General features: G+C 44.5%; 1 long non-coding RNA gene across 7 annotated transcripts in view; it reads left to right on the top strand.

Moving 5' to 3' along the window:
* Window positions 1–1855: 1855 nt before the first annotated feature.
* The window catches only part of LOC308466318, a 29952-nt gene continuing 21274 nt past the window's right edge, over window positions 1856–10533 (top strand). For 2 of the 7 annotated variants that reach the window (XR_013980734.1, XR_013980737.1), the window contains exons 1-2: window positions 1856–1997; window positions 4902–5152. This is a non-coding gene — a long non-coding RNA (uncharacterized lncRNA). Of the gene's footprint in view, window positions 1998–4901; window positions 5153–6086; window positions 6707–10533 lie in introns of those variants that run through there. The other 5 variants (XR_013980735.1, XR_013980736.1, XR_013980738.1 and 2 more) reach the window with 4 other exon arrangements.

Genomic DNA, 10533 nt, shown 5'->3' with positions numbered 1-10533 from the left:
CCCTTCTCCTTGTGCCCTCCATCTTTCCCAACATCAAGGTCTTTTCCAGGGAGTCTTCTCTTCTCATGAGGTGGCCAAAGTATTGGAGCCTCAACTTCAGGATCTGTCCTTCCAGTGAGCACTCAGGGCTGATTTCCTTCAGAATGGATGTGTTTGATCTTCTTGCAGTCCACGGGACTCTCAAGAGTCTCCTCCAACACCATAATTCAAAAGCATCAATTCTTCGGCGATCAGCCTTCTTTGTGGTCCAGCTCTCACTTCCATACATCACTACTGGGAAAACCAGAGCTTTAACTATATGGACCTTTGTTGGCACGGCTTGTTCATAGAGGCTAAGAATATTGTTGCGATCGTTGTTAGGATGAAGAGAGAGACTTTTCTTGCAGAGCCTTGTGCTGGGGAGATAGAAAGGGGAGGATATGAAATTTGGGCAGGAAACTGCAGACATTGAGCGCCAGTTGGATCTAGCCAGGACCCCAACATTTATTGCCAATGATTCCTCCAGGTATTCTGCCTCCCCTATGGCATATCTAGCTAAACTTGAAGTCCCAGCTGTCCTTGAAGGCTGATGTAGGAAGATTGCTTATGTGGAGAGGCAATGCTCCTGTGACTCTGGACAAACAGAAACAACAGAGCCCATGCTTCTCCAGTGTCTTTAGTATAGAGACATTCGTAATAGCCTCCTCTTACCGTCACAAACCAAGTGAAATACCATGAAAATCCCTGAAACGAGAAGTAATTGACTGGAAATGACCGCTCCCCGCTTAAAATGGGGGGCGCCCTTTGCGTGGACGCGCGCAGCCCCTGGATCTGGAGCGGCTCCATCAGCATAGGCTTGGCTTTGCCTTCCCTCAGGTGGGATACCTGGAGGTCTCCACCTACCTCAGTCAGTTGTCCAATCCCACCTGGGGGAAGCGTTGCCAAGGAGACCAGGCCAGGTAGGGGAGGGATTACCTGCCCACACAATAGAGGGAATCCTCACTTGGCTCCTGAGCTTATTATCTTGTGGAAATAAACTAAATAATAAAAATCAAAAAGCTTCAGGGAAAAAATTAGAAAAACCTAAAATAGAACAAAGCCTTAACGAGATGCCGGCTACAAACCTCATTTCACTGAACTATTCAGTTTCTTCAGAAGGAAATAGAAAAATCATAAACTTTAAATGACCAAAATTCAAAAAAAGGGGGGTGGAACACCCAAAAATTCTGAAGTATTATAATCCTAGCTCAACCTAGGTAAAGCAAAGCACAGTAATAAAGGATTGAGGACTCAAAAGTACAGTTTCTAATACTGAATTTACAAAAAAGGTTTGAAAACCTAAATGGCAAGTTTTAAACAAAGCCCAACTTGAAGAAAGTAAAGCACAGTAATAAAGGGTTGAAGACTCAACTGTGAAAATTCTAGTGCTGCTTTTACAAAAAGGTTAAGAGTCTTTAACATCAGCAGTAACATCTAGACCATGGGAGCGTTTCAGCCCTGTTCTTAAATTTGTTTAAAATCTAAAACAGCTTATCTTGTATTCCTTTCTTTGAATTTGTGCCATTTAGGTTCTTAAACCTTTTTGTAAAAGCAGCACTTTCTAAGCACTCCGTATCTTTGGGGAAGGTGGGAGTGAATGCTGTCCAGAGACTGTGAATCTGTCCATGTGAGAGTTAGGGTAAAAGCAAAATCTTTGTGACATCAGCCATCACTACACCAATCTGACCCTAATCTTTTTTTGTCCCATGTCTTAAGTGCGCTGGTTGCCAGGTATGCAGAGTTTTCTGAGCAGAGGGTGGGTATTGGCCACATTACTGTCGATGTCACAAAGCCATGAGTGTTAGGTCAAGTGTTTGTGACAGAGGAAGCAGCAAAAGTGATGGAGACAGCAACTGTACAACAGACCTCAATGGGCAGGATATGAGGATGCAACCATAAGCGTCAGAATTGGCAGAAAGAGGGTGCAATTGGGTGGCTGAGGAGGGTGGTGCTTTGGTGAAGTACAGGACCAGATCCAGGTATGAAGAGGTTTGAGTTTAGTGGTCCATTGGTGGCCCCTGGAAGGCTCACCTGGTGATGGGGGCGGTAGGCAGCAGCACTCACAGCAGTGCCCCATATGATGTCAGGAGCATTTTGGGAAATTAAAATGGCTGCTAAAATTAGGCTGCTCATGTCAGACAAAGACAAGTTATTTTAAGGGGGGGATGGTGGCCAGGGACCATTATCAGCAATGGGGTCTGCTGGGATGCTGTCGGGCTTCAGGGAATCGGCTTTCTCTCCTCGTGGCAGTAGATAAGAAGATCAAAGAAAGGAACATCTTACCAATTAGAATCTTTAATCATCACAGTGAAAGAACAAAGAACCCATCTCCTAGAAATAGCGGTGCTCCCAATTAAGGGTCACTCCCCCTCTCCGTCCCTATTAATCTACGTCACTCTTGTAAACTGAGCTTGTACCCTCTGTTCTTTCTGTTCTGACACTTTCTGAGCTCTTCTCGGCTTTGGGGAAGGGTGGGGTGAATGCTGTCCAGAGACTGTGAATCTGTTAATCCTCTCCCTCCTAGTGTTTCTTCTCCTAGCTGTTCCCCATCTAGTATTTCCCAGCTTCTGCTTTCTGAACTATGCCCCTCTGCAAACCACTGTTCCAAATCTATACTGTCCTGCTGCTCCTGGGAAGATTCAGGATCAGGAGCAGGGGGAGGAGATGGCTCCAACCATTCTTCCTCAGTGCAGCCCTCCTCAGCACGGTCCCTGACACACGATCACAGACTAGGACTTGTCAGGAGAAGCAACAGAAGCTGCAAATCTAAAACTGAGCAGAGAAAAACAGAGGTCAGATGAAAGTGTGGGAAGTTTCCAAATTATTTGGGGGAGGCACAATCTCCAGTTGAAGAAGGGCTTACACCGTTCCATTTGGTGATGGAATTAAGCAGACAGAGGAGAGTTCAGATGAGTGAAATGTCGCCACAACTCTAATCAAAGAAAGATGTTCAGAGCTTTCTGGGAATGCTAAATTACCTGGGGAAATTAACTTATCCACAAACACAACATCTCTAAGGAAACCTTTGGAATATAAAAATGAACGATGCCAGGATGAGCAAGGGGAGAAATCATGAATTACTGTCAAACAACCATGTACAAGAGCTGGTATTAGTTTTCTGCTCCAGATAGGCCCATCAAAACTTCAACTGATGTGTCACCGTCTAGGACGGGAACAGTATGTCTACAGAAACATGATGCCTTCTGCCAGTGGGGTATTCATCTAAATCAATTACTGACACAGAAACAAGATACACATATTGTGAAAGAGTAGATGGGAATCTTGTTTACTTGTGAATGCTTTCATCAACATATATCTAAGGCCAGAGTTTTCAGGTTGAAACAGACCACAAGCCCTTTATAGCATTGTTCAGAAAACCCCTGAATGACTATACCTTAAGGACTCAAAAGAAAATCAAACTGCACAAAAGTATTATTTGGCTGTAAGCAATACATCCAGTAAATTTATGTTTGCCGCTGATGTCTTTTGCAGAACTATAAATCTTACTTTGAAGGCAAAAGGGGGGGGAGGCTTATTTTGAGGGACAGAATTATTAGATTTGTCAAAGCACACCTAGAAGGAAATAAAAGAATAAAACAAATCAAGGTGGAAGCAGAGGAACAGAAAACAAAGCAACAGAAAAAGGCTCATTGAGAATGGAAAATGATTGGCCATTCAGGAGTAGCCAGAAAGACCAAGATGCCATGTCAGAGACCACATTTGCTTTGTTGGGGGAAACTTTCATATTACCCAAGCTGTCATGCATGTACCCAGTCTGTACATGTAAGTTTTCCCCAACAGGACAAGTTATTATAATAGATAGATAGATAGATAGATAGATAGATAGATAGATAGATGATAGATCTCTCTATCTCGGCTGAAATGTTTATTTGTTACCCGTCTTTTTTTGTTTTTTTAAAAAACATTTTTATTTGATTGTACAAATGTAAATTTATTGTGATTACCAAAGGTAAAGGGACCCCTGACCGTCAGGTCCAGTCCCGGATGACTCTGGGGTTGTGGCGCTCATCTCGCTTTACTGGCCGAGGGAGCTGGCATACAGCTTCCGGGTCATGTGGCCAGCATGACTAAGCCAGAGCAGCACACAGAAACGCTGTTCACCTTCCCACCAGAGTGGTACCTATTTATCTACTTGCACTTTGACGTGCTTTCAAACTGCTAGGTTGGCAGGAGCTGGGACCGAATAACGGGAGCTCACCCCGTCGCGGGGATTCGAACCGCCGACCCTCTGTTTGGCAAGCCTTAGGCAATACCAAGTACATATCCATAAAAAGTGATTTCTCTGAATCTCGAGACTTCCCCCCCCATCCCCTCCATGGGTCCAATTGTCAACATTTCCAACTGCATATTATTTCATAGTCTATATTTTGTACCTATCTATATTGTCCATAGTATTTGTTACATTACAAGTGAAGTTAAAATCCTGCTAATGTTTTCATCTGCTTACAGTGGTCTCCTAAATAAATTAAAATTCTTTCTTAAAGCTTTAGTCTTCTTGGTTTCTGAGTTTTTTGGTCAGTTTTGCCATTTCGGCATGGTCTAGGGACTCTTTCTTCTTTCCATCTCTGGGCTAGTAACATCCGTGCTGCTGTTGTCGCATACATAAAGAGTCTTTTTTGCTCCTTTGGGATGTTGGTACCCACAGGTCTCAGGGCAGTTCACAAGATAAAATCACGATATCCACCACTGGCATGTAACAGCCCTCCTAGAAGGTTACACAAGAGGGAATAAGGCCCTCAGACTGAAAAAATATTTCCTGCTTTTGGTTTCTTGGACAGGTGGAAATGATATACATGGGTGAGGGGAACCTAACGCTCCCCGTCCTCACATACCACATTCAATTACCCTCCCTTTTTCTCCAGGTGAGTTCTGATATCAGATGAGAACCAGGATGAGAGAAAATTGTCTGAAGAGATAGGGATGTAAGGCAAAGGACCAAAAACCAGTGGTCAAGAACCAAGATGGCTGCCTTACCCATGTCTACTTTGGCCCTCAGGGAAGAAGCACCCGTGTAGAATTTCTCCAGAACCTCCATTCGACTTCATAACACCAGTTACTGGCAGGCATGGAACTGCAAGGTCTGTTCACTTGCCGTAAGAGAAGGAAACGATAGGTACAATTTCACCAATAGATATAAAGTGTATATAGTAAAGTGTATATAGTCTTTAGCAGAAGGATGGTTGGATAAATATGTCAAGTAGAATTATATTACTGTTAAGAATTACTTCCAGGACATTTCAGCTCATACCTCAAGCCTTCATCAGCTGAGGTAAAATGAGTTGAAATGTTCTGGAAGTAATTGCTAGCAGCGCTGAAGAGATAAGAGTATAACTTCACCTGACAGGGCTAATCTCAGCGCACGCCTCCATTTGCCAGCCTTTAATCCTTCCTCAGATGAAAGGAGAGAAGACATCTATGGTCGCAGGCAGGAGTGCAGCTGATAGAGAAGGCTTCTGGCTCTCCTGAAACATCCTGAGGGAAAGTCTGGCCCAGATTTTGGACGTCTTTGTCAGTCTTGTCAAAAGAAGAAGAAGAAATTGCTTTCAGAACAGTTATATCATGCCAACCCTGAACATGTTGAGATTTGTAGACTGGAAGAATTGGGACCGCCAGATTGTTTCCAGGAGGCATGTTCTTTTGTCACTACACTCGAAGGCAGGGAACAGAGAAGCCCTCAACTAGAAAGGATTGCCTCCTTCTCATGGGGCATGGACAACTTCCCTTGGGGTGGGCATAGATGCACCAGAGTTTCTGCTTCTAAAACCTGCACTGCTTCCCCAGGCATGCTTCTTTAGGGGTTTCACAGCTCCAAGGTTGTGGAATTTCCTCCTGTGCAACAACCTATACATTTGGCTGGCTGCAGGGGTGTCAACTTGAATAAAATATTGGGGGCAGGTAGGCCTCACCTTGCATTTGAATCCCATTTGAATGGCAATACCCATAAACTTTTGGGGGGGGTCCTATTTTCATCAGATAAATGTTGGGGGGTATGGGATTAGGCCCTCTGGTAGACCTAGATGCCAATTCTGTCCCCATATCTACTCTAGTACAGTCGTACCTTGGCTCCCGAACGCCTTGGGCGTCGAACATTTTGGCTTCCGAACGATTGAAAACCGAACTTCCAACAGGTGAAAAATCTACAACTGAAATCAAGTGAAACATGTCCATGGGAAATCAGAGACACAGAGAGACAGACAGAGAGGGAGAGGGAGAAGGAGAAGGAGGAGAGAGAGCCATGCTTACCAGGCATTAAAAAAAACCCCACAGAAGAGCTTTATCCCATGCTATTAAAATGCTAACTAAGGTTCTGTGAAAGCAAGGGATAGGTAGCTTGCAAGGCAGACTCTAGCAATGCCAAATACCCATTAAGATTAAGGGCTGCATTAAGATGAAATATGAAAAGTGCACATCAGGTTAATGAAATTATCCAACAGCTACTCTCCATAATGAAACACCCTACCTGCCTCTCATCAATCAAAGGCCACCTTTGTGCACCTCCAAGTCCTGGAAGCAGATTCCTCTCTCTATAGTCTTATGCATGATGGAGCCAAGGGGAACTACCAAAGTAATATATTGAGGTGGAAACATAGGCCAGACAAATAGAACCAACCAGCAGTCATGATGTAAACATGGAATGGTAAATGAGGAATCTTCTGCATTAAAAAAACAAAAACAGAGAAACTGATAATTCTTCCCAAAGGGCAACTGATAATATACTTTCTTGGGGAATAGTTTGGCTCAGTCTGTCTATGATGACCAAGCACTTTTCCAAAACTCCACAAGTGTTCAGTGTAGCCTAAAGGTAAAGGTAAAGGGACCCCTGACCATTAGGTCCAGTTGTGGCCGACTCTGGGGTTGCGGTGCTCATCTCGCTTTACTGGCCGAGGGAGCCGGCGTACAGCTTCCGGGTCATGTGGCCAGCATGACTAAGCCTCTTCTGGCGAACCAGAGCAGCGCACGGAAACGCCGTTTACCTTCCCGCTGAAGCGGTACCTATTTATCTACTTGCACTTTGACGTGCTTTTGAACTGCTAGGTGGGCAGGAGCAGGGACCGAGCAACGGGAGCTCACCCCGTCGCGGGGATTTGAACTGCCAACCTTCTGATCAGCAAGTCCTAGGCTCTGTGGTTTAACCCACAGTGCCTACTGAGAAGTATATATGCTAGACACCACAATGAAAACACGGGCTGCCAGATATTCTGATGCTAAGACTTAGACTAGTGTCAATTTTATCCACCACCTTCTTTGGCTTCTGAGATTTCACCAGACATTGTCCGAACATTGCTCTGCACATCTTTCTATCCATAAGGGTTAGACACTTTTAAAAAACCCATACGCACCAAAAACTATTGTTCTCAGGAAACTGAATTCTTCAACCAATTCTATTGGCTGCTCATTTTCTGCCATCCTTACCCTTCCCACAAATCAAGAACATTTAAAAGAACAGTTCCACTGCCCTGACAATGACCCTGTAAGGCAAGTTGATGATGACACGGGTGCTAGCCAATTCACACACCCTGCACAGTCCAGCTAACCACACTGTAAAATTGCAGGATTATTTACTTTTTTTTTTTTTAAAGCTCTCAACAGGAGACTGAAAAAAGGCATGTTTGTACTGGACTATGTCCCCTTTTCTTAAAAATTACATCTGTTTTCACAATTTGGTCAGATCCCCTTTCCGCCTTAGGTCTGAATGCATGATGAAAGACTTAAATAGACCAGTGAAAAAGGAACTCTTCAGACTTAGGAAACTCTGAATTCACAAAGTCAAATGAGACAAGGCTGGGATTTGCTCGAAGCTCTGTGAGTGGGTGCAACTGTCTGCCACCACCATACATGACCGTATATAATGCGATTACATGGCTGCCGGATTAGCCACATAATTGTCCTTTTTGATTTTGCCGCTTTATAATTGTGCTCTTTAACAAGACAGGCTTTCAGAGGAAAGAAAAAGGATTAATCCTTCTCCTCCTTTGGGCTGAGAAAGTAACCTTCAAAATGTGATCTCAAAAGTAAACCATTTCTCGGAATAATTCCTGAATCGGCAGAGAAATAAATGCAAACTACTTGGTGCTTAATTTTGAAAAAGGAAATTCTCATCTAAATTGAAGCGGTGCCTTTTGCGCCTTATCAAATGCTGGAGCAGGAAGCAGAAGGGAAAGAACACAAGAAATTGTCTATATGCGACTGGCAGCAGGATTTCTGGCAGGAGACATTCCTAGTCCTACCTAGAGATGCCAGGATTACAGCTGGGACCTTTTCCGTACCAAACAGATGCTGTAAAACTGAACCACGGCCCTTCCCCACTCTCCGAATGTTCAATGTGACTGTTTTCTCTGTATTAGCCCATGCGACCCACAATTAAAAATCACGGCATCCAAACCATGGATATTCCTGGAATGAGCTATGGAAAATAGTTTCCATCAGCTGAGTCTTCATGAGTTCTCTCCTGCAACGGACCTGTTGCATTTCTCTATTGTTTGGGAGGGGGTGGTTTTCCCTTCGCTGGCAGCCCACCTGCTTTCTATGATGGGGGCAGCCCATCTCTTTTGCCAGCCTGCTCACTTGTCTGCATGGACTTCCATGTGAATTCCTTGTCACTGATGGCTCCCAGGCAAATGCTTAAGCATAAAGGTAAAGGTAGAGGACCCCAGTCAAAGGTAACTATGGGGTTGCAGCGCTCATCTCACTTTCAGGCCAAGGGAGCCGGCGTTTGTCCACAAACAGCTTTCCAGTTCATGTGGCCAGCATGACTAAACCGCTTCTGGCTCAACGGGACACCATAATGTAAACCAGAGCACACGGAAACGTTGTTTACCTTCCTGCTACAGCGGTACCTATTTATCTACTTGCACTGGTGTGCTTTCAAACTGCTAGGTTGTCAGGAGCTGGGACAGAGCAATGGAAGCTCACTCCGTCACATGGATTCGAACCGCCGATCTTTCAATCAGCAAGCCCAAAAGGCTCAGTGGTTTAGACCACAGAGCCACCCGCTTCCCTTAAGTATAAGGCTGCTTTAAGGCCCACAAGGCTGAATTCACTCCTGTGGAGTCATGCCAAGTAATGAAATTCTAAGAAGTCCTTTTTATTCCATACAAGTGAAATGTCCCTTTGCTAATGTAACCATTCTCAAAGGGTTAGCAGTGTCCGTCTACGTTGCAGGAAAAGCAACAAGAGTCTTGTGGCACCTTAAATAGTAACAAATGCATTGTGGCATAAGATTCTGTGGACTAAGGTCCACTTCATCAGTCCAGGAACGGGGGACCTGTACCCCCTCCCAGATGCTATTGGATTCCATCAGTTCCAACCTGTGATCAGAGATGATGGGTGCTGAAACCAAACAAGGTCTGGAGAGGCACAGGTTCTCTATTCCTGCTCTAGTCCATGAAATACCATATATATCAGGGTTGGGGGGCCTTTGGCTCTTCAGATGTTGCTGCATTTCCCATCAGCCTCAGCAAGCATGGCCAAAGGGATGATGGAAGTTGTAGTTTTGGAACGTCTGGAAGGTCAAAGGTTCCCCATACTTGAGACGTATCACCAGTGTCAAAGCAATGATTCTTCTTCAACATCAACTTCGTTGGACTGGTCATGTTGTGCAGATGCCTGATTATCGTCTTCCAAAGCAACTACTCAACTCCAAACTTCAAAACAGTAAGCATAATGCTGGTGGTCAACAAAAGAGGTTCAAAGACTCTCCCAAGGCAAATCTAAAAAAATGTAGTATAAACACCGACAACTGGGAGGCCCTGGCCTGTGAGAGCTCCAGTTGGAGAATAGCCTTTACCAAATGTGTCATGGGCTTTGAAGACGCTCAAGCTCAGGATGAAAGGGAGAAATGCGCTAAGAGGAAGGCATGCTTGGCAAACCCTTGCCGTGATCAAGTCCCACCTCGAAACCTATGTCCCCACTGTGGAAGAACGTGTGGATCCAGAATTGGCCTCCACAGTCACTTACTGTTAAAAGCGTGTTTATGGAAGACAATCTTACTCAGCTACGAGTGATTGCCAAAGGAGAAGCCGTATCACAATAAATTAGTTAGGTCACAAGACTCTTTGCCATACTTCCTAATGTATTTTTTTCTCTTAAATTTTGTGCACAAAATTAGGAACAAGTTAGGCTTAAGGAACTCAGAATGTCTAATCTATAATGCAGCTGCCTCGTAGTACATGGAAGCAATGGCCCATTCAGCGCTGTTCCTAGACTGAGTCACTGATTTGGGGTCGCTCCCAGCCTTATTATCTGAAGTCCTTTGACAGGAGATGCCATTGATTTAACTTTCTGAATGCCAAGTATGCGCTGAACTGCTGAGCTACGGCCTCTCTCCAGCCACTTTCTCTAGAGTTGTGCCACCACCTTCAATAAAAAAGGCATGAAAAGCATCCTGGGGCAGTGGGGGGGGGATTATAGTTTTACAATGAGCAAAATTCTCAAGGAATTTTACCCAACAGGGTCTATTTGCATTTGAAAACCCTAAAAAGCAATGCCCCCAAG

The sequence above is a fragment of the Podarcis pityusensis genome (assembly GCF_964106645.2).
Source record: "Podarcis pityusensis genome assembly, chromosome: 17".
NCBI classification, from domain to species: Eukaryota; Metazoa; Chordata; class Lepidosauria; order Squamata; family Lacertidae; genus Podarcis; species Podarcis pityusensis.
The sequence above is the reverse complement of the archived record's forward strand: the minus strand, read 5'-3'. Positions and strand labels throughout refer to the sequence as shown.